Source organism: Cherax quadricarinatus, chromosome 18 (assembly GCF_038502225.1).
Source record: "Cherax quadricarinatus isolate ZL_2023a chromosome 18, ASM3850222v1, whole genome shotgun sequence".
Classification (NCBI taxonomy): Eukaryota; Metazoa; Arthropoda; class Malacostraca; order Decapoda; family Parastacidae; genus Cherax; species Cherax quadricarinatus.
This window is the reverse complement of record NC_091309.1, coordinates 47,779,964-47,806,061: the sequence shown is the minus strand read 5'-3', so window position 1 is coordinate 47,806,061 and position 26,098 is coordinate 47,779,964. Positions and strand designations below refer to the sequence as shown.

Here is a 26,098-nt window from a genome sequence, read left to right as displayed (position 1 = left end):
ACTTGTTCCACCTAGTGGCAGACTTGTTCCACCTCGTGGCAGACTTGTTCCACCTCGTGGCAGACTTGTTCCACCTCGTGGCAGACTTGTTCCACCTCGTGGCAGACTTGTTCCACCTCGTGGCAGACTTGTTCCACCTCGTGGCAGACATGTTCCACCTCGTGGCAGACTTGTTCCACCTCGTGGCAGACTTGTTCCACCTCGTGGCAGACTTGTTCCACCTCGTGGCAGACTTGTTCCACCTCGTGGCAGACTTGTTCCACCTCGTGGCAGACTTGTTCCTCGTCGTGGCAGACTTGTTCCACCTCGTGGTAGACTTGTTCCACCTCGTGGCAGACTTGTTCCACCTCGTGGCAGACTTGTTCCACCTCGTGGCAGACTTGTTCCTCGTCGTGGCAGACTTGTTCCACCTCGTGGCAGACTTGTTCCACCTCGTCTACTTTTCCTGGGTTTGTGTATGTGTACTCACAGAGTTGTTGATGCAGGGGTTCGAATGTCAGTCTCTGGCCTCTCCTCTCAGCCAACAGTACATCAGGTGTATTCTGTTCTTGTAGTGGCCGTCATATTAACACTTGAAACTCTACATGGAATTGATTGTCACTATCCTGAAAATGAAAGATATTTCTTTTCACCTCTATTTTTTTTACTTTCCATCTATTTCCTCATGTTCATTGTTCCCTTTTTTTATGTACCCAGACGATACTTTTGAATTCCTTGTATGTCATGATTTACTCTTTTGGTTCCTGTCTTCTCCTCTATCGTTAGATTCCATTCCTGTCAGTATTGAGTAAACACACTTGTTGCAAACCTTTTTACAGTCTCTATCTCCTAATATTCTTAACCAGCTATACTCATCAGTTTGTACTCACCGATTTGTTGTTGCAGGAATCGAGTGTTAGCTCCCGGCTCCGCCTCTCTGCTGGTCGGTACTGGGTTCGCTCTCCCCGGTTGTGTGAATCCTAACAACCCATGGCACGTCTGTGTCCTCGTTTACCTGAGACTCGCATCTTGAACAGACTCACCCTGTTCACCCTGTCCAGTTACCCTCAGTATTTTACGCAGTATTTCTTAATGATGTCATCCCCGGTCCTTCTTTTCTCTGATGTCAGAATCAGTTCCTCTAGTCTCTCTTCTTAGTTCATACTGATCAAATCTCGTTGTAAACCTCTGTACTTTTTTCCAATTTCGTTATAGGTGGATACTCCATTATGGGTCTGTTATTAGCTTTATATAGAGACATGCATGCCTCCTTCTTGATCTTGAAAGATACCCGTAAATTCGTCAATTTCGCGTTTGCTGCAGCGGTAACTGGGATAGTGTTTATCTTGAGTACAATGATTACAACAATACGCAGCTAGGAAGTCCTTCTCTTCCAGGGAGGTTTGCAGCCTTTGTTTACTGTATTATGGTCACTCTTCCTAAGTTTCAAAACTTTGCATTTAGTGAGGCTAAATTCTAATAGTAATTTGTCTGAACAATCTTATAACCTGTCTAGATCCATGTGTAGTCTGCTCCTTCATTAGTTTCACATCATCTGCAAACAGAATACAGCTCTGACTCGATTTCTTCCCCCACGTTGTTTACGTACATAAAAACAGTATAGGTCAAGTACTGACCTTGAGGAACTCTTCTCGTTACAATCGGCCATTCCGACATCTCCTGGAAAACAATCACTGTTTTCTTTCCTGGTAACTATTTCTTGATCTTCTGTAGTGCTTTCCCGTGTTAATAATTCCTGTTCTTCTAACTCTTGTCCAAGTGTCTTATACGGTAAAGTATCGATCGCGTTTTTATAGTCAATAAACTAGCAGTCCATCCATCTCTCTCCTGCTTAACTTTCATTACTTCGTTATTGAATTCTAACAGATTTGTTGGAATGTACATCACTACTATCACCACACTGCGTCTCAAGCGCTGACTGTCAGTAAAGAATAAAAATGCACAATATCGTGACTGAAAAAATACACAATACATATTGGAACATTAACTAGTCACACAGATGCGCGAAGGGAAGAGAGCCAGTGTATATTTGAGAAAGGGGGTAGGGCCAGGAGAACGAAAGGAGGTAAAGGAAATGATAGAAGTAGTGGTAGAAGTAGTAAGAACTGCAAGAGAGGCAGTTCTTACTACTGGTAAATAAGAAGGGAATAGTGGTAATGTCACAAGATCAGAGAGTGAAGTGAGAGGCAGTAGCAATAGTAGTAGTAGGAGTAGAAATAGTAGCAGTAGTAGTAATAATAGTAGTACTAGAAGAAATAGCAGTGGAGATAGCCAAGGACAAGACAAGAAAAAAGACAAATGAAGAAAAAAGAGCACTGCAGGAGAGTTAAGGCTCACGAGGGTAGCGAACAAAATGATAGACCAGAACTCACCTAGGCAGTAAAAAAGGAAAGGCAAAGAAAATATAAGAAAGGAGAAGAGGTAAGAAGTGGAGGAGATAAAGATCAGGTTAAGTCACGAGTGTTCTGAAGCTCTGATCATTTGACAAAGTAATGAGAAAGGAAGAAATATCCAGAGTCAAAGCCAGGACTAAGATTCATATTAAAGTGCTTCAAGAAGACGGCGTTTGTGAAGGCTAAAAGAATGGTAGACAGTTTTGGCAGAAGACCAGATAATAGGAATGAAAATGGCATTGCTAGTGTCAACAAGTCTAACACTTGCGATAAATGGCTTTCATAACCGACATTTGAACATTGAAACACTTAAGCAACATATGGGAATCGTTATTAACAAAGATTAATAAAGATTCCCATATGTTTCTTAAGTGTTTCATTCTTTAAGTTTAACATTTCTTTTGTGCTCTTTAAGTCTGTCAGAGAGAAACAGGAAATGGAGTTGACTCCGAAGCCATCAGCAGCAGGAGGACGAGAGATATAAACTTAATGATATGAACTTAGTCTTAGGAATGTCTCTGTAGATGCCTTCCTTCCTTATTACACTTTCAAATGTACCATTACTTATTACACTGTCAAATGTGCCTTCCTTCTTGATGACACTGTCAAATACACCTTCCTTCCTTATTACGCAGTCAAATGTGCCTTCATTCCTTATTACATTGTCAAATGTGCCTTCCTACTTTATTACGAAGTCAAATGTACCTTCCTTCCTTATTACACAGTCAAATGTCCTTTCCATCCTTATTACACTGTCAAATCTACCTTCGTTCCTTATTACACTGTGAAATGTACCTTCCTTTCTTATTACTCTGTCAAATGTACCTTCTTTATTACGCAGTCAAATGTACCTTCCTTCCTTATCACACTGTCAAATGTACCTTCCTTCCTTATTACACTGTCAAATGTACCTTACTTCCTAATTACACTGTCAAATGTACCTTACTTCCTTATTACAATGTCAAATGTACCCTTCCTTATTACACTGTCAAAGGTGCATTCCTTCTTGATTACACTGTCAAATACACCTTCCTTCCTTATTACATACTCAAATGTACCTTCCTTCCTTATTACATTGTCAAATGAACCTACCTTCCTTATTACACTGTCATATGTACCTTCCTTCCTTATTACACTGTCAAATATTCCTTTCTTCGTGATTACACTGTCAAATACGCCGCCCATCCTTCCTTATTTACATTGTCAAATGTTCCTTCCTCTCTTATTAAACGGTCAAGTGTACCTTCCATATTACACAGTCAAAGGTGCCTTCCTTACTACACTGCCAAATGTGCCTTCCTTCCTGATTGCACTGTCAAATGTACCTTCCTTCCTTATTACAGTGTCATATGTACCTTCCTTCCTGATTACACTGTCAAATACACCTTTCTTTCTTATTACGCAGTCAAATGTACCTTCCTTCCTTATTACATTGTCAAATGAACCTTCCTTCCTTAGAACACTATCAAATGTTCCTTCCTTCCTTATTACACTGTGAAATGAGCCTTCCTTCCTGATTACACTGTCAAATACACCTTCATTCCTTATTACACTGTCAAATGTACCTTCCTTCCTTATTACATTGTCAAATGTACCTTCCTTCCTTATTACACTGCCAATTGCAACTTCCTTCCTTATTACAGTGTCAAATGTGCCTTCCTTCCTTATTACACTGTCAAATGTACCTTCCTTATCACACTGTCAAATGCACCTTCCTTCCTTATTACAGTGTCAAATGTGCCTTCCTTCCTTATTACAGTGTCAAATGTGCCTTCCTTCCTTATTACACTGTCAAATGTACCTTCCTGCCTTATTACACTGTCAAATGTACCTTCCTTCCTTATTAAACAGTCAAATGTACCTTCCTTCATTATTACACTCTCAAATGTACCTTCCTTCCTTATTACACGGTCAAATGTATCTTCTTTCTATATTACACTGTCAAATGTACCTTCCTTCCTTCCTTATTACAGTGTCAAATGTGCCTTCCTTCCTTATTACACTGTCAAATGTACCTTCCTTATTACACTGTCAAATGTACCTTCCTTCCTTATTATCCTGTCAAACGTACCTTCCTTACTTATTACGCAGTCAAATGTTCCTTCCTTCCTTATTACACTTTCAAATGTACCTTCCTTCCTTATTACACTGTCAAATGTACCTTCCTTCCTTATTACACTGTCAAAAGTGCTTTAATTACTTAGTACACAGTCAAATGTACCTTCTTTCCTTATTACACTGTGAAATGTACCTTCCCTCCCTATTACACTGTGAAATGTCCCTTCCTTCCTTATTACGCTGTGAAATGTACCATCCATTCTTATTACACTGTCAAATGTACCTTCCTTTCTTATTACACGGTCAAATGTACCTTTCTTTATTACACAGTCAAAGGTGCCTTCCTTACTACACTGTCAAATGTGCCTTCCTTCCTGATTGCACTGTCAAATGTACCTTCCTTTCTTATTACAGTGTCAAATATACCTTCCTTACTACACAATCAGATGTACCCTTCCTTATTACACTGTCAAATGTGCCTTCCTTCCTGATTACACTGTCAAATACACCTTCCTTCCTTATTTCACAATCAAATGTACCTTCATTCCTTATTACATTGTCAAATGTACCTTCCTTCCATATTACACTGTCAAATGTTCCTTCCTTCTTTATTACACTGTGAAATGTACCATTCTTCCTGATTACACTGTCAAATACACCTTCCTTCTTTATTACACTGTCAAATGTACCTTCCTTCCATATTACATTGTCAAATGTACCTTCTTTACTTATTATACTGTCAAATGTACCTTTTTTCCTTATTACACTGTCAAATGTGCCTTCCTTCCTTATTACACTGTCAAATGTACCTTCCTTCCTTATTACACTCTCAAATGCACATTCCTTCCTTATTACACTGTCAAATGTACCTTCCTTCCTTATTACACTCTCAAATGTACATTCCTTCCTTATTACACTGTCAAATGTACCTTCCTTCCTTATTACACTGTCAAATGTACCTTCCTCCCTTATTACACTGTCATATGTACCTTCATTCCTTATTACACTGTGAAATGTACCTTTTCTCCCGATTAGACTGTGAAATGTCCCTTCCTTCCTTATTATGCTGTGAAATGTACCATTCTTTCTTATTACACTGTCAAATATACCTTCCTTCCTTATTACACTGTCAAATAAATCTTCCTTTCTTATTACACGGTCAAATGTACTTTTCCTTATCAAGCAGACAAACGTGCCTTCCTTACTACAATGTCAAATGTGCCATCCGGATTGCACTGTCAAATGTACCTTTCTTCCTTCCTTATTACACTGTCAAATGTAACTTCCTTCATTATTACACTGTCAAATGTACCCTTCCTTATTACACTGTCAAATGTGCCTTCCTTCCTGATTACACTGTCAAATACACCTTCCTTTCTTATTATGCAGTCAAATGTACCTTCCATATTACATTGTCAAATGTACCTTCCTTCCATATTATTCTATCAAATGTTCCTTCCTTCCTTAATACACCGTGAAATGTGCCATCCTTCCTGATTACACTGTCAAATAAACCTTCCTTCCTTATTACACTGTCAAATGTACCTTCCTTCCTTATTACACTGTCAAGTGTACCTTCCTTCCTTATTTCACTGTCAAATGTTCTTCCTTTCTTCCTTATTACACTGTGAAATGTGCCATCCTTCCTGATTTCACTGTCAAATGTACCTTCCTTCCTTATTACACTGTCAAATGTACCTTCCTTCCTTATTACACTGTCAAATGTACCTTCCTTCCTTATTACACTGTCAAATGTACCTTCCTTCCTTATTACACTGTCAAATGTACCTTCCTTCCCTATTAAACTGTGAAATGTACCTTCCTTCCTTATTATGCTGTGAAATGTACCTTCCTTTCTTATTACACTGTCAAATGTACCTTCCTTCCTTATTACACTGTCAGATGTACCTTCCCTCCTTATTACACTGTCAAATGCACCTTCCTTAATTATTACACAGTCAAATATATCTTCCTTCCTTATTACACTGTCAAATGTACCTTCCCTCCTTATTACACTGTCAAATGTTCCTTCCTTCCTTATTACACTGTCAAATGTACCTTCCTTCCTTATTACACAGTCAAATGTACCTTCCTTTCATATTACTCTGTCAAATGTACCTTCCTTCCTTATTATGTAGTCAAATGTAACCTCCTTCTTTATTACACTGTCAAATGTACCTTACTTCCTTATTATGTGGTCAAATGTACCTTCCTTCTTTATTATGCTGTCAAATGTTCCTTCCTCCATTATTACACTGTGAAATGTACCTTCCTTCCTTCCTTATTACACTCTCAAATGCACCTTCCTTCCTTATTACACTGTCAAATGTACCTTCCTTCCTTATTACACTGTCAAATGTACCTTCCTTCCTTATTACGCAGTCAAATGTACCTTCCTTCCTTATTACACTGTCAAATGTACCTTCCTTCCTTATTACACTGTCAAATGTACCTTCTTTCCTTATTATGCTGTCAAATGTAACTTCTTTTTTTTCACTATCAAATGTACCTTCATTCCTTATTATACAGTCAAATGTACCTTCCTTCCTTATTACACAGTCAAATGTACCTTCCTTCCTTATTACACTCTGAAATATACCTTCCATCCTTATTACACTGTCAAATGTACCTTCCTTCCTTATTACGCAGTCAAATGTACCTTCCTTCCTGATTACTCTGTCATATGTACCTTCCTTCCTTATTTCGCTGTCAAATGTACCTTCCTTCACCATTATTCTGTCAAATGTACCTTCCTTCCTTATTACACTGTCAAATGTACCTTCCTTCCTTATTACACTGTCAAATGCACCTTCCTTCCTTATTACACAGTCAAATGTACGTTCCATCTTTATTATACTGTCAAATGTACCTTACTTCCTTATTACACTGTCAAATGCACCTTCTTTCCTTATTGCACTGACAAGTGTACCTTCCTTCCTTATCACAATGTCAAATGTATCTTCCTTCTCTATTACACTGTCAAATGTACCTTCCTTCCTTATTACACTGTCAAATGTACCTTCCTTCCTTATTACACAGTCAAATGTACCTTCCTTCCTTATTACACTGTCAAATGTACCTTCCTTCCTTATTACGCTGTCAAATGTACCTTCCTTCATCATTACACTGTCAAATGTACCTTCCTTCCTTATTACACTGTCAAATGTACCTTCCTTCCTTATTACACTGTCAAATGTACCTTCCTTCCTTATTACACTGTCAAATGTACCTTCCTTCCTTATTACGCTGTCAAATGTACCTTCCTTCCTTATTACACAGTGGAATGTGCCTTCCTTCCTTATTACACTCAAATGTACCTTCCTTCCTTATTACATTGTCAAATGTACCTTCCTTCCTTATTACACTGTCAAATGCACCTTCATTCCTTATTACTCAGTCAAATGTACCTTCCTTCCCTATTACACTGTGAAATGTAGCTTCGTTCCTTATTATATTATGAAATGTACCTTCCTTTCTTATTACACTGTCAAATGTACCTTCCTTCTTTATTACGAAGTCAAATGTACCTTCCTTCCTTATTACGCTGTCAAATGTAGCTCCGTTCCTTATTACACTGTCAAATGTACCTTCCTTCCTTATTACACTGTCAAATGTACCTTTGCTTCTTATTACACTGTCAAATGTACCTTTCTTCCTTATTATGCAGTGAAATGTACCTTCCTTATTACACTGTCAAATGTACCTTCCTTCCTTTTACTCAGTCAAATGCACCTTCCTTCCTGATTACACTGTCAAATGTACCTTTCTTCCTTATTACACTGTCAAATGTACCTTCCTTCCTTATTACACTCGCTAATGTACCTTCCTTCCTTATTACACTGTCATGTGTACCTTCCTTCTTTATTTCACTGTCAAATGTACCTTCCTTCCTTATTACACTGTCAAACGTACCTTCCTTCCCTATTACACTGTCAAATGTACCTTCCTTCCTTATTACACTGTCAAATGTACCTTTGTTCCTTATTATACTCTCAAATGTACCTTCCTTCTTTATTACAATTTCAATGTCAAATGCACCTTCCTTCCTCATTACACTCCCAAATGCATCTTCCTTCCTTATTACACTGTCAAATGTACCTTCCTTCCTTATTACACTGTCAAATGTTCCTTCCTTATTGCACTGTCAAATGTACCTTTCTTCCTTATTACACTCTCAAATGTACCTTTCGTCCTTAAAACACTGCCAAATGTACCTTCCTTCCTTATTGCACTGTCAAATGTACCTTATTACACTGTCAAATGTACCTTATTACACTGTCAAATGTACCTTCCTTCCTTATTACACTGTCAAATGTACCTTCCTTACTTATTACACTGTCAAATGTACCTTCCTTCCTTATTACACTGTCAAATGTTCCTTCCTTATTGCACTGTCAAATGTACCTTTCTTCCTTATTACACTCTCAAATGTACCTTTCGTCCTTGAAACACTGCCAAATGTACCTTCCTTCCTTATTGCACTGTCAAATGTACCTTATTACACTGTCAAATGTACCTTATTACACTGTCAAATGTACCTTCCTTCCTTATTACACTGTCAAATGTACCTTCCTTCCTTATTACACTGTCAAATGTACCTTCCTTCCTTATTACACTGTCAAATGAACCTTCCTTCCTTATTACACTGTCAAATGTACCTTCCTTCCTTATTGCACTGTCAAATGTACCTTATTACACTGTCAAATGTACCTTATTACACTGTCAAATGTACCTTCCTTCCTTATTACACTGTCAAATGTACCTTCCTTACTTATTACACTGTCAAATGTACCTTCCTTCCTTATTACACTGTCAAATGAACCTTCCTTCCTTATTACACTGTCAAATGTACCTTCCTTCCTTATTACACTGTCAAATGTACCTTTCTTCCTTATTACACTGTCAAATGTACCTTCCTTCCTTATTACACTGTCAAATGTACCTTCCTTCCTTATTACACTGTCAAATGTGCCTTCCTTCCTTATTACACTGTCAAATGCACCTTCCTTCCTTATTACACTGTCAAGTGTACCTTCCTTCCTTATTACACAGTCAAATGCTACAAACTTCAGAACTCTGGCAACATGACCTCTTCTTATCTCCTCTCCTTACCTCTTCTTCCTTCTTACATTTGTTTCGTTTTTATTTTCTTCTGCCTAGGTGAGTTCTGTTCTATAAGGTTCTTCCCCTATGTTTTTGTACCTCCCTAGTGGGCAGTAGTTCTCCTGCTGTGATCATTTTCTTATTTTCTTTCTTGTCCTTAGACTATCTCTACTACTTCTACTATTACTATTGCTTCTCACTTCACTCTATGACTCTTGTGACACTACCACTACTCACTTCTTATTACCACCTCTGCCACACTACTACTACTACTACTACTACTACTACTACTACTACTACTACTACTACTACTACTACTACTACTACTACTACTACTACTATTACTACTACTTCTACTACTACTACTACTACTACTACTATTACTACTACTACTACTACTACTACTACTACTACTACTACTACTACTACTACTACTACTACTACCACCACTACTAGTCGTTCCGCCCTCATTTATATACATTGGCTTCCTTAGTTAAAGCTCCGAGTCGTACAGTAACGTTGTCGCAAGTTTCGGTGTTCTATATAAGGGTTTATTTGTGTATCTAAGAGCCCCTATTATATAGTTATTCAACCCCTTTTTATTCATTGCATTTGTTCCCCCAAAATCCACTGATGTGATATTCTTCAGCTGGGTCTTCAATATTGCTACAATGTCTGCCATGCCTCCACTGTCCGCTCTTTCTGTTCGTCATTCTTATTTGTTATTCCATATTCCTTCTGCATTTGTGTACCACACTTTCAGTTTTCTTTCAGTTATTGTGCTCTGGTTGAGTGTGGGAGGTTGGGGAGGTTGGGGAGCATAGGGTAAAAATAGCTGGGGTTGGGATGGGGTGAATGTGAAAAGTGGTTATCAGTGTGTAACTTGCCTCCTTTCTTTGATATATATATATATATATATATATATATATATATATATATATATATATATATATATATATATATATATATATATATATATATATATATATATATATATATATATATATATATATATATAGAAGATTTAAGAGATACATTGTTGATATAAAGGTGGCATATATATATATATATATATATATATATATATATATATATATATATATATATATATATATACATATATATATATACATGTTGTTACGTGTGTATCACCGATTATAAGGCGAAAATCTCATCCAGCTCCTCAGAGCTGGGGCGTGTGCCCAAAATGCAGCATGCATTACCCCTTTGAACAGCCGCGCTGAGCCGCTGGAACAGAAAACTAGCTGCCCTGGGATCCCTAGTTACCCTGATGAGTCTTTTTCCCAGCTCCTTAAGGAAATTAGATGCACTCTTTCCCCATGAGCCAAGGGTCTCTGAGCCTATGGGAACAAACATATAATGATGGGCAAGTTCTCCATATTTTCTAGACTTCTGGGACTCCCTAAAGCTGGCAGCTGCCCCTCCTTCCTCCCTGGTGTATTGGAGATAGGTATCAGCCAAGGTAGATGCACATGTATAGTCCCACACCACCTGCTTCCCATCTGTCCAGGCTTGAAGGGTGATACCATCTGGACGCTTCTGGCTGCCATCAGATCTGCATAGTTGGGGTGGCTCCCTTACTGCTGGGCATCCAGCTGTTGTGAGGCTCCTCTTGATAATGTTATTAACCTCCTCATGTCTTGCAATCTTTCCCTCGGATTTACGGCACACAAGACCATGGTACCCGAATCGGTCTGCTGCTTCACTGCCACAAATACACCTGTGTTCGGCGAGAATAGGGGCGGCAAGTCGAAGGGCAACACCGATGCGGATGGTCTGTGGGTCGAGGCGTGTGCCAAGGCTGGAGTTGGGAACAGCCAACATAAAGTCCCCAGCATGAGGGGCTCTCACTGCCAGCAGGCGGGCTCTATCCTTCCCTGACACACTCTGAAGCATCGTTGAGGCTATATTTTCCACTATTGGACCATCCCAGTGCGATTGTTTGTAGTTGTTGGGGGGAGCAGGTCTGGTTTCTGAGCCCGTTAGATTATCCCAGATCATTGCTCCGTCAATGAATTTTTGGTCCTGGGCTCCAATCTTGTCCCTAAGATGTTCAGGGAGAATCGCTGCTACAAGCTCTCTGGATGCAATACACGAGGACAGAAAAGCAGGTAACGCAATCTGTGATGACTTGCGGACACCAATGCCTCCTAGTCTGACTGGAAGTGTAGCTTGGTTCCACTGCCCGTCTTCTAGAGTAAGGTTAAGTACTTTCGTAAAAATCTGCCTCAGAATACTGTCATATTCGTGCAGTATAGGGTTATCATATGAAGGTGCACATCTTAGGAAATATGTCAACCTGGGCAGACTCAAGCACTTTGTGAGAAGGTATATATATATATATATATATATATATATATATATATATATATATATATATATATATATATATATATATATATATATATATATATATATATATATATATATATATATATATATACATATATATATATATATATATATATATATATATATATATATATATATATATATATATATATATATATATATATATATATATATATATATATACATAATATATATATAATATATATATATATATATATATATATATATATATATATATATATATATATATATATATATATATATATGCATGTATATATATACATGCATATGAATAAACAAAAAACAAGCTGGGGTCGCAGTGTCCATGGTATCAGAGAGGCACAACGCCATAACAGCTCAGCCACGAAGCTTACAATAAGATGACTAACAGCCAACACAACTGTTGTTTTGTATCAGCGTCACCAACCGTGACCTTGCAGTATTTGTATCAGCGGCATCAACTGTGACCCTGCAGTGTTTGTATCAGCGTCACCAACTGTAACCTGCAGTGTTTGTATCAGCGTCACCAGCTGTGATCTGCAGTGTTTATATTAGCATTACCAGCTGTCACCTGCAGTGTTTTTATCAGCGTCACCAACTGTAACCTGGAGTGTTTGTATCAGCGTCACCAGCTGTGATCTGCAGTGTTTATATTAGCATCACCAGCTGTGACCTGCAGTGTTTGTATCAGCATCACCAGCTGTGATCTGCAGTGTTTATATTAGCATCACCATCTGTGACCTGCAGTGTTTGTATCAGCGTCACCTGCTGCGACTTGCAGTGTTTATATTAGCGCCACCAGCTGTGACCTGCAGTGTTTGTATTAGAGTCACCAGCTGTGACCTGCAGTGTTTATATTAGCTTCACCAGCTGTGACCCTGCAGTGTTTGTATCAGCGGCACCAACTATGACCTGCAGTGTTTATATTAGCGTCACCAGGTGTGACCTGCAGTGTTTAAATCAGCTGCATCAACTGTGACCTGCAGAAACCCCTTTCGGGTGCCCGGTGGTCTGGTGGCTAAAGCTCCCGCTTCACACACGGAGGGCCCGGGTTCGATTCCCGGCGGGTGGAAATTCCAACACGTTTCCTTACACCTATTGTCCTGTTCACCTAGCAGCAAATAGGTACCTGGGTGTTAGTCGACTGGTGTGGGTCGCATCCTGGGGGACAAGATTAAGGACCCCAATGGAAATAAGTTAGACAGTCCTCGATGACGCACTGACTTTCTTGGGTTATCCTGGGTGGCTAACCCTCCGGGGTTAAAAATCCGAACGAAATCTTATCTTATCTTATCTTATGGAGAAGGAGCTTAGACATACGTGAAATTCCACAGTCACTAAAAACAACAGATATAGCCTCGCTCCATAAAGGTGGCAGTAAAACATTAGCTGAGAACTATAGGCCAGTGGCTCTAACGTCCCACATCATTGTAGATGGATGGTTCAAAGAACCGACATGTTGTTAAATTAGACACATGTGCAACTCTTGGGTATCTTTATTGAGGAAACGTTTCGCCACACAGTGGCTTCATCAGTCCATACAAAGGATAAACTTGAAAGAGTGCTAAGAAGCAGGATTGCAAATCACCTGGATTCCCAAAAACTGCATAATCCAGGGCAACATGGGTTCAGGGCAGATCGCTCCTGCCTCTCACAACTACTGGATCACTATGACATGGCCTTGGATGCACTAGAAGAAAATCAGAATGCAGATGTAATATACACAGACTTTGCAAAAGTTTTTGACAAGTGCGATTATGGCGTAATAGCGCACAAAATACCTGCTAAAGGAATAACTGGGAAAGTGGGGAGATGAATCTTCAACTTCCTAACCAATCGAACACAAAAAGAAGTGGTCAACAGAGTTAAATCGGAGGCTGCCATAGTGAAAAGCTCTGTTCCACAAGGCACAGTACTCGCACCCATCGTGTTCCTCATCCCCATATCAGACATAGACATATAGGTAATCCACAGCGCCGTGTCATCCTTAGCAGACGATGCTAGGATCTGCATGAGACTGTCATGTATTGAGGACACGGTTAACCTCCAAGATGATATAAACCAAGTTTTCCAATGAGAATAATATGATGTTCAATTAAGACAAATTCCAACTGCTCCGTTATGGAAAACTGGAGGAGATAATAACTAGAACTGAGTATACTACAAACTCTGATCATACAGTAGAGTGGAAAAATAATGTGAGGGACTTGGGAGTGGTAATGTCTGAGGATCTCACTTTCAAGGACTACAACAGTGCTACGATCACAACTGCAAGGAAAATGATAGGATGGATAATGAGGACTTTCAGAACGAGAGATGCCAAGCCAAGGATGATCCTTTTTCAAATCACTTGTTCTCTCAATATTGTTGTACATTAACATCTCCGTTCAAAGCAGGTGAAACTGCAGATCTACAGAGTGTACAGAGAACCTTCACTGCACATATAAGTTCTATCAAACACCTGAACTACTGGGAACTCTTGGAAGCACTTGACTTGTACTCGCTGGAATGCAGGCGAGTACACACAGAAATCACTCCCTATGAAAGTAAAAGACTGGGCAGGCGGTGCAAAATACCCCCAATGAAAATTAGGGGCGCCATTGGTACACTAAGAGAAAATTCCATAAGTGTCCGGGGCCCAAGACTGTTCAACAGCCTCCTACTATTCATTAGGGAATTATCAATAGGCCCCTGACTGGCTTCAAGAGAGATCGGCCGGGCTGCGGCCTGGTAGTGGACCGGTCCGCAGGGGCGTTGATCCCAGGAATACCCTCCACGTAGACTCCAGGTAGGCAGAAAGTTTACTTTGTTGACTGCTTTCAACACTTCACCCCCACCCCCACCCCCACCCACGCCCCTCTACAACCCATGACCACACCCCACAAACAGTACCCTCTCCTCTAGCCACTCATACCGATGTCCTCTAGGTATGAGCGGCCAGAGGGCCGTTGTCTGCTCAGCTGCGTTACCCACACCCGCATTCACCCACTCCTTCATTCATCCACACACGTTCACCCATACCCACATTCACCCACACCCACGTTCACTCACACCCACATTCACCTTTAATAACCATGTTGACGCATACCCACGTCCACTCACACGTACGTTCACTCACATCCATGTTGACACACACACCCATCTTCACCCACACTTTCACCCATACCATCCTCTTCTTTATGCTTTTAATTGATTCTGCCTCCACTACATCATTCTCCAGAGTCCTGATACTTTATTACTAAAAAAATACTTCCTAAGATCCCTGTGACTGAGTTTTCAACTTCCAGCTGTGACCTCTTGTTGCTGTGTCCCATCTCTGAAACATTCTGTTGCTATCCACCTTGTCAATTCCTTTCGGTATTTTATATGTTGTTATCATGTCTTCCCTATCCCTCCAGCCCTCCAGTGTCGTCAGGTCGATTTCCTTTAACCGCTCCTTATAGAACATGCCCCTTAGGCCTGGGACTAGTCTTCTTGCAAACCCTTGAACTTTCTCCAAAATCTTGTCGCAGTTGAACCAGCTGTGGGTTCCAAACTGGTGCTGCATACTCCAACATGGGCCTGACGTACACAAATGTATAGAATTTTGAATAGTTCCTTACTAAAGTGTCGGAGCGATATCCTTAAGGTTGCCAGACTCCAATTACACTGCAGCAGTTATTTGGTTGATGTGTGGTTGATGTGATGTGTGTGTGTGTGTGTGTGTGTGTGTGTGTGTGTGTGTGTGTATTCACCTATATGTAGTTGCAGGGGTCGAGTCATAGCTCCTGGCCCCGCCTCTACATTGATCGCTACTAGATCTACTCTCCCTGCTCCATGAGCTTTATCATACATTTTCTTAAAGCTATATATGACTCCTGCCTCCACTACATCACTCCCCAGACTATTCCACTTCCTGACAACTCTATGACTGAAGAAATACTTCCTAGTATCCCTGTGACTCATTTGAGCGTTGAGTTTCCAGTTGTGACTCCTTGTTACTGTGTCACATCTCTGAAATATCCTGTCCCTATCCGCCCCATCAATTCCTTTCCGTATTTTATTATGCTATTATCCCTCCTGTCCTCCAGTGTCGTTAGGTTGATATTCCTTAACCTCTTCTCGATGGTCACATTCTCTTTAGCTTCAATACTGTCTTGATGTAATCCTTTTCTTTAATTTCTTGACAGGCTTGACCAGTAGTTTCAACACTGGTGCTACATACTCTAAATTGGGCCTGACACACGGTGTACAGATTCGTGAATGATTCCTTACCCAGGTGCCGAAATGGTATTGTTTGGTTTGTCAGGCGCCCATATACTGCCGCAGTTATTTAGTTGATGTGCGCTTCGTAGATGTACTCGGTATTATTCTCACCCCCAGCCTGTACTCTGTCTGCGGTCTTCTTTCACCTTCATGACTTTGCATTTGGTTGGGTTCAGCTCCAGGAGCCAGTTGTTGGAGCAGGCTTGCAGCCTGTCGAGATCCTTTTGTAGTCCACCTCACCATTGGTACACTAAGGGAAAACACCATAAGTGTCCGGGGCCCAAAACTGTTCAACAGCCTCCCATCAAGCATTAGGGGAATTACCAATATACCCCTGGCTGCCTTCAAGAGAGAGCTGGACAGATACCTAAAGTCAGTGCCGGATCAGCCGGGCTGTGGCTCATACGTTGGACTGCGTGAGGCCAGCAGTAACAGCCTAGTTGATCAGGCCCTGATCCATCGGGAGGCCTGGTCATGGACCGGGCCGCGGGGGCGTTGATCCCCGGAATAACCTCCAGGTAACCTCCGCATTAGCTTCGCGTCGTCTACAAACAGGGACACCTTTGCATCTATACGGTCTGTCGTGTAATTCACTTATACCAAAAGCAGCATCGGCCCTAGGACTGACCCTGGTGGAACTCCGCTCGTCACAGACGCCCACTCTGACACCTCGTCACGTACCGTCAGTCGTTGTTTCCTTCCTGTTAGGTAATCTTTGATCATTTGCAATGCTTTCTAGCTTTTACACTAATCTCACGTCTACCCACCCGTCCCTCTTCTATCTTACATTTATTTTCCTGCCCCCTTTGTCTTCGATACTTTTTCCATTCTCTAACGCACTTAGTTTTGGCCTATCTACTTCTTTGGGTGAATCAAAGGCTCATTTTAGTTTTTCCATTGTTTCAGTTGCCCTGGGTACAAACCTCTCCTCTGCCTCCTTGCATTTTGTGGTCACGTATTCAGTCATTTCATTTACTTTTGTAGTTTGCCTTCTCCCATCTTACTCATGCTGCTTCACACACGACTTTTACCTCTACCATGTAAGTATGTAAATTTATTCAGGTATACACAAATACGGTTACAGAGATTATCATACATAGCAGCATATGTGTAGAGAATTTAGGATAACCCAAAAAAGTCAGAGTGACTTATTTCCACTGAGATCTTCTTAATACTTTATTATTATTCTATAAAGGAGATGTACTAGGAATAAGGTAAAATGAGTTATTTATATTTACGTGTGTTAGCTAAAAAATAAAAAATCATTCTCCTCCCTTTCTGTCGCTACATTCATTACGCACCTTTTGGCTGTCTTCTTGAACTGGTTCATGCTATGACTGGCTTTGATATGTGCAAGTAGTTTGTTCCATTCTTTTATTGCTGTACAATAAAAGGTGTTTGAAGCCTGGCCGCTGACTGTAGTACTGCAAAGTTGTGTTCTCTCCCCCTAGTACTATGATTGCTTCGGTTCTCAACCTTGACAAAATTGGCAGCAAGATATTCTGGACACTGTGAGCAATTTTATAAACTTGATTCAACTTCAGCTGTTTTACTCTCTCTTCAACATCCAGCATATCCAGTTGTTGTAATTCATCCTGGTTTACATGTTCTCTTGGACCCAGGTCCAGGACCCAGGTCCAGGATGAATCTTACCATTTTGTTCTGGGTGATTTATAGTCTATCTTTCAGTTTTTTTTGTCAAGGCAGAGTAGCATGAAGAGCAAGCGTAGTCCATATGACATTGTATAAGGACTAGACATGAGGTCCTGCGAGCCTCAGTTGGTAGACACTGTGCTTGTCTGTAGAGGAACTTCAGTCTGGCATTCGCTTTCTTTACTACACTGTTCCCTATCAATTCTCCTGACATTCATGAGTTAAAGGGATTTCGATACATTTTACTGAGGAAACTGAAGTGATGGGTTACCTATTACACCGGACATTAAAATTATTTGCCCTTCTCAGTGGATATTTCGTACCAAAGAGTATGGCTTCCGTTTTCCAGAGGGGTAACGATAGTTTGTTGTCTACTAATCATTTGCTGCAGGACTCCAGTTCCAGTGTTATTACATTAGCTATATCTTGTGGGTCTTTACCTGACAGAGCACTGTCATCTGCATACGGTGAGATTGCACTTGACACTGATGGACATGTCGTTTATATAACATAGGAATAATAAGGGACCCAGAATACTACCTAGGAGAACTCCACATGCTATTGGTAGGGATTCTGATTCTGTTATGTTGATATTGACAATTTGCATTTTGTTAAGATAGAACTTAAACCAGTCTACGGAACCTATGCCGATAGCTTGAAGTTTCTTACATAATATATTGTGGTTGACAACATCGAAGGACTTTTGCAAGTCTAAGATTACCATTCCTATGAGGTTCCCTATCGACATCTCAGTTCCCATGTAATTCGTTAGATTAATCAGGGAGGTGTCGGTTGAGTAAGATCTTCTGAAGCCTGGTTGGAAAATATGAAGAATGTTGTAGTCATTAAGATACTTAACCATTTGACAGTACACCGCCCTCTCAAGAATTTTTGGATACTAACAGGCGGCCTGTAGTTGCTGACATCAGACCTATTTTTCTTGAAGATAGGAGTAACTCTGGCCTCCTTGAATCTCTCTGGTACGGTATTAGTGGAGTTGAATAAATTTATTCTGTGAGCAATGGGGACTGGCAATTCAGAGGCACTATCTTTTAGGAACTTAGACGGAATGTTATCTGGATCGGTGCTCTCAGTTGGGTTTAACCTGCTTAGTTCATTTTGCACGAAGACGTGAGATACACTTACTAGTTGACAACTGTTTGGGGTTACCCCTTTATTGGTATAGTATGTTTTAAACTTATCAGAATCTGTGTTATAGGTATTTGGTGCAGCTGGAAGTTTACTTACTAGTGTTGATGCGACAGATGTGTAGTAGGAATTAAAACAAAATTTGCCACTGTAGTTGCTTTATGGCATACCTCTTTATCGATATTTAGTACTATGTTAGATCCATCTATGGGTTTATGGCTATACCCCAACTGTTAAAAGCTCTGACAACAATTAAAGTTGTTTCTAGTGCTTTTAACAGCTCTTCGATTTTTGAGCAATAGTGCCTTGCTTTTGCCCCTTTTATAAGCTTCTGCAAACCTCATGATCATGTGATCACTAGCTCCAAAAGGCATTTCATATGGGTTGTCCTCAATATCAGAACTACTCAAGGTGAATATGAGGTCCAGCCTTGCTGGTTCATCCTCTCCTCTCTCTCTGATAATGTCTCTGATATGTTGAAGCATGAGAGTTTTCTAGTACTGCCTTCTAGTCCTCCATGTGGTTCCAGGTTTTTCTAGTCAGTGTCTTTGTGATTGGAATCATGCACAACTAGTAACTTTGCCATACCCTTATGGGCTTTTCTGGCCACCGCAGCTAGTGTGTCACCACTGCTCTGTTGCTCTCATCATATTCTTGTCATGGTCTCCCACTATTCTGTGGCAGGTATTATATCAATGCAGTCACCATCTTTGGACTCCCAGTCTAAAAAGTTCCTACTATGTAGTCCCTTGCTTCCATTGTGTTAACTCCTTCCATTTCTTCTCTGATCCCTCCATCTTTCCTCAGGATCTGATATACAGATGGAGAGATCGCATCTATTGTCATCCCCGTGAGATTCATTTCCATGACTGCTATGATGTCTGGGAATGCCTCCATGATTCTTTCATGCCACTCCTCACATTTATTTGTTATTCTCTCTGCTTTGGTGTACCATACCATCTTCTTTTTTTTCTAATACTGTGGTCTAGGGAGTTTATGGGAGTTAGGGGAGTGGGAGACTTGACAGGGTACTATGCAGGTCTGCTGTGAAGATGGAGTTTGTGCTGGGGGGGGGGGGATGGAAACTTCGGGTATTGAGTGTGTGTTTTTTCTTTTTTTAATTTGTTTGGTTGCAGTAGGGATGTTGGGGCTAAGGGTCTTCTGTGGGCAGTTCTGCTCTTCCTCCTGAGTCTGGGTTTCCCTGCCTATCATCTGTCCTTTGCATCTTTATATGCTCTCTCTCAGTTTGTCTTTCTTGTGTTCTGTCGCAGTTGATGTACACTGGCTAGTAATTTGATGAGCTGCTTAGTTGTGCTTTCTTTCTGCAGGATCCTGTTTCGCACAATGTCTTACTTGGAAATTAATCTAACTGGACAGTTTTTTTCCCTTGAGAACTTCCCTATTATCTGGGTCATGTCTTCCTCTTCTATCACTTTCATGGTATTTTCAATCCTTTTTTCCTACCCCATGTCTTTGTAACTTGGACCCTTTGGCCTCCCAAAGCCCATGAACAAACACTGACCTCTCCATTTCATCCTCTTATTGCATTTTCCTTCGCATCTCAAGGTCTGATTTAAGTATCTCCAGTGCTGCTTTCCTTAATATTTCCTGGATCTCTCATTGGTCTGATAATGCCTCTGTAGGGAGCCTGTCTCCTTCCCTTCCTTCAGTCATCCCTTCACTGTCATCTCTGTACCCAAAGGCCTCCCATTTTCACTCCTCAACTTTTCCCGGGTTCCCCAGTTATGTGATAGGGCCTCTGTGTATGACTTATCTCCTTTCTTTCCTTCAGTCCCTTCACTGGCTGCTAATGGTTCTGTTCCTGGTGTCATGCCTATTCTGCTCTTCTGTTCTTTAACCTGTTTAGGCATTTTCTGTTCTTCCTTTAAGCTTTGTATCAAAGTCCTTGCAGCTGCAGCTTGTAGCTCCCACTTCTTGTTCTCTGCAGCCATCCTCTTCTCCATTTTATTGCTAAGCCTTTATAGCCTCCTTTCCTATTTTCATGGCCTCAGCTGTCCATTCTTCCTTCCCAGGCTCTTCCTCGGATCCTCTGACTCTTCGTCCTACTCTCTGGTATTCCTTTTCTTTATGTTTTTGGTTCACTAGTTACCATGAAATGTAAAGCTCATGTACGTTTGCATATGTGTGTGTGTGTGTGTGTGTGTGTGTGTGTGTGTGTGTGTGTGTGTGTGTGTGTGTGTGTATGTGTGTGTGTGTGTGTGTGTGTGTGTGTGTGTATGACACCATCTGATCAATTAACAGCCTCCTCAAGATGATACCATTTCTGTCAAAAGAAAATTCCACCAGACTGGAATAATTTTATCTGTAAACCTTTAACCCTCTCAAGGCAAGCCCCTTGATGCCGTTGATTGGTTCTTGGTCTACGGAAATTAATATGACCTCCCTTTTCATGGCTAGAACCTGATTGCCTCTTGTTCACCCAGTCGCTGTGTTCCCTCTTCAAATTTAGTGCTTCCCACATGAATGTAATATTTACGAATGCAATATATATGGATTTCGGGAAAAATAGTAAATTAATAAATTGTACCATTCAACTGCCATCGGTGTAACATTTTTCCCTGCAAGAAATGGGAGAAGCTACTGCCAATTAAATGTTTATCTGAGGATCAGATTTCTCAAGCGGCTAATCCCCCTGTCTTGCAGGTTACCAAAATCTGATGTTCCATTAATGGGACTTGAATAAAGAATTACTTTTATATGCAATTATGTCATACTTTAGCTAAATAATGAAATATTTTAATGATAAAGAGAAGAATTTTTAGAGGGAATGCCATGTTTACATTGCTTATCAGAAATATACATAGATGCAAGGAATATAATTGCAAATGCTATTCCTGGAATATTTAGTACTGATACCCTGGGTATATATTCAGCAATTACTTGTGAGGCCCAACAAGAGAACAAATACAGTGATGAGTTATACAGTGCTGTACACTGCTCTAAGCTACGGTACCCACAGCTACTGTACTCTCAGCTACTGTACTCTCAGCTACTGTACTCTCAGCTACTGCACTCTCAGCTACTGTACTCTCAGCTACTGTACTCTCAGCTACTGTACTCTCAGCTACTGTACTCTCAGATGCTGTATTCTCAGCTACTGCACTCTCAGATGCTGTATTCTCATCTACTGTACCCTCAGCTACTGTACTCTCAGCTACTGTACTCTCAGCTACTGTGCTCTCAGCTACTGTGCTCTCAGCTACTGTACCCTCAGCTACTGTACTCTCAGCTACTGTGCTCTCAGCTACTGTGCTCTCAGCTACTGTACTCTCAGCTACTGTACTCTCAGCTACTGTACTCTCAGCTACTGTACTCTCAGCTACTGTACTCTCAGCTACTGTGCTCTCAGCTACTGTACTCTCAGCTACTGTACTCTCAGCTACTGTACTCTCAGCTACTGTGCTCTCAGCTACTGTACTCTCAGCTACTGTACTCTCAGCTACTGTACTCTCAGCTACTGTACTCTCAGCTACTGTACTCTCAGCTACTGTACTCTCAGCTACTGTACTCTCAGCTACTGTACTCTCAGCTACTGCACTCTCAGATGCTGTATTCTCATCTACTGTACCCTCAGCTACTGTACTCTCAGCTACTGTGCTCTCAGCTACTGTGCTCTCAGCTACTGTGCTCTCAGCTACTGTGCTCTCAGCTACTGTACCCTCAGCTACTGTACTCTCAGCTACTGTACTCTCAGCTACTGTACTCTCAGCTACTGTGCTCTCAGCTACTGTGCTCTCAGCTACTGTGCTCTCAGCTACTGTGTTCTCAGCTACTGTGCTCTCAGCTACTGTGCTCTCAGCTACTGTGCTCTCAGCTACTGTACTCTCAGCTACTGTACCCTCAGCTACTGTACCCTCAGCTACTGTGCTCTCAGCTACTGTGCTCTCAGCTACTGTGCTCTCAGCTACTGTACTCTCAGCTACTGTACTCTCAGCTACTGTGCTCTCAGCTACTGTGCTCTCAGCTACTGTACTCTCAGCTACTGTACCCTCAGCTTCTGTACCCTCAGCTACTGTGCTCTCAGCTACTGTGCTCTCAGCTACTGTGCTCTCAGCTACTGTACTCTCAGCTACTGTACTCTCAGCTACTGTACCCTCAGCTACTGTGCTCTCAGCTACTGTGCTCTCAGCTACTGTACTCTCAGCTACTGTACTCTCAGCTACTGTACCCTCAGCTACTGTGCTCTCAGCTACTGTACTCTCAGCTACTGTACTCTCAGCTACTGTTCTCTCAGCTACTGTACTCTCAGCTACTGTACCCTCAGCTACTGTACTCTCAGCTACTGTACTCTCAGCTACTGTGCTCTCAGCTACTGTGCTCTCAGCTACTGTACTCTCAGCTACTGTGCTCTCAGCTACTGTGCTCTCAGCTACTGTACTCTCAGCTACTGTACTCTCAGCTACTGTGCTCTCAGCTACTGTATCCTCAGCTACTGTACTCTCAGCTACTGTGCTCTCAGCTACTGTACTCTCAGCTACTGTGCTCTCAGCTACTGTGCTCTCAGCTACTGTACTCTCAGCTACTGTGCTCTCAGCTACTGTACTCTCAGCTACTGTACTCTCAGCTACTGTACTCTCAGCTACTGTACTCTCAGCTACTGTGCTCTCAGCTACTGTACTCTCAGCTACTGTGCTCTCAGCTACTGTGCTCTCAGCTACTGTACTCTCAGCTACTGTACTCTCAGCTACTGTACTCTCAGCTACTGTACCCTCAGCTACTGTGCTCTCAGCTACTGTACTCTCAGCTACTGTACTCTCAGCTACTGTACTCTCAGCTACTGTACTCTCAGCTACTATACTCTCAGCTACTGTGCTCTCAGCTACTGTACTCTCAGCTACTGTGCTCTCAGCAACTGTACTCTCAGCTACTGTGCTCTCAGCTACTGTGCTCTCAGCTACTGTACTCTCAGCTACTGTACCCTCAGCTACTGTACCCTCAGCTACTGTACTCTCAGTTAATGTACCCTCAGCTACTGTACTCTCAGTTAATGTACCCTCAGCTACTGTACTCTCAGTTAATGTACCCTCAGCTACTGTACTCTCAGTTAATGTACCCTCAGCTACTGTACTCTCAGTTAATGTACCCTCAGCTACTATACGTTCAGCTACTGTACTCTCAGCTACTGTACTCTCAGCTACTGTACTCTCAGCTACTGTGCTCTCAGCTACTGTACTCTCAGCTACTGTACTCTCAGCTACTGTACCCTCAGCTACTATACTCTCAGCTACTGTACTCTCAGATACTGTACTCTCAGCTATAGTACTCTTAGCTACTGTACTCTCAGCTACTGTGCTCTCAGCTACGGTACTCTCAGCTACTGTACCCTCAGCTACTGTACCCTCAGCTACTGTACTCTCAGCTACTGTGCTCTCAGCTACTGTACTCTCAGCTACTGTACTCTCAGCTACTATACTCTCAGCTACTGTACTCTCAGATACTGTACTCTCAGCTACTGTACTCTCAGCTACTGTACTCTCAGCTACTGTGCTCTCAGCTACTGTACTCTCAGCTACTGTACTCTCAGCTACTGTACCCTCAGCTACTATACTCTCAGCTACTGTACTCTCAGATACTGTACTCTCAGCTATAGTACTCATAGCTACTGTACTCTCGGTTACAGTGCTTTCAGCTACAGTACTTTCAACTGCGATTTTCTCAGCTATGGTACTCTCAGCTGCACTTCCAACATACCAACACCTCACCCCAAAATAAGCCATCCTTATTATAAATTAACACTCTATGATATGGTCACATCAGCAGCTGATTAAGTTTTTCAGAACATTTATCTCTGACTTTCCCCCAGTTGTTGCTGTATTAAACTGATTAAAAATAATTTTGGCCATTACTAAGACATCCAATAATTGGGAAGTCATTAGATCCACGTAATGCATATTTTTCGATGTATATTTACAGTACTGTGTGAACAAATACCTTTACCTGCTAGGAATTTTGTCATTAATTAAATGATTATTTCTTGACTCAAGAAATCGTAATGACACGATTGCAAACAAACCATACCCCCGGCCGGGATTGAACCCACGGTCATAGAGTCTCAAAACTCCAGCCCTAACGCGACGGGCTGGAGTTTTGAGACTCTATGATCGCGGGTTCAATCCCGGCCGGGGGTATGGTATGATTATTTCTTGCTTTATCACCTGCCTCGCTCTCTAAATTTTGTCTTCTATACTTCCACTGAATGTGCATCTGTGTCTTCCATCCTTTCCTTGAATATTTCTCACTATCCCTCATTCTCCCTTTGAGTGTGCATCTCTGTCTCTCCCATTCTCCCACAGTGTCTCTCAAAGTCTATCCCCCTTGTTTCCACTGACTGTACGGCTCTTTGATCATCAAACTTGGTATCTTATTTATTGTGTTGCTTCCCATCGTTTCCTTATTTGTTAAATTGAATATATGTGCGATGCGCTAAACTTGTGTTGTGGATAATGCAGTACAAGAAGTAAAGGCTCGAACCTCGGTCACTGATCGCCTTCAAAACATTGCATATCACTCTACGTGACTCACGAAATCGTAATGACACGATTACAAACAAATCATACCACAGGTGTGGTTAGAACCCGCGATAAGAGAGTCACAAAAGTCCAGACTGACGCGTTAGCTACTGGGACAGCTGGCTACAATAAGATTGTAGCTAGTTGGTCCAGCAGCTAAAGCGTCTGTCTGGAGTTTTGTGATTCTCTGATCGCGGGTTCTAACCCCACCAGTGGTATGGTTACTAAGCAAGCACGTCACATTTAAGGCCACATACGTCACTGTTTAAGCAAGCTGGTTGCGTTTAGTGTCTTGTGTATAATACGTTAGTATTTAGGAGTCTGGAACCATTTTCCAGACATTTGGATCTACTTTTCGTGCATTTAGAATTGTGTTTGGAGCTGGGAGGTAATGTTTCTATGTCTCTGAAGCAAGATTCTGTGACTGGGGACTTACTTTCCAGCCCTCAGTGAGTTACTTAATAGTCACGTTGCCATTCCTGGGAAAGGGAGGACGGCCAATGTACATTCTTGGTCACTGTCCAGAACTGACACTTCCTCCAGGAGGCAGCATCACTCACCATCTTATTTTTTCCTGTCATTCCCATTTGGTAA

The 26,098-nt window shown here is 41.3% G+C and overlaps 1 protein-coding gene across 1 annotated transcript in view; it reads left to right on the top strand.

The window, feature by feature from the left end:
- LOC128689250 (uncharacterized) overlaps positions 1–26,098 on the top strand; it is a 553,231-nt gene that overhangs the window by 284,826 nt on the left and 242,307 nt on the right. The gene's annotated exons all lie outside the window — the stretch shown is intronic.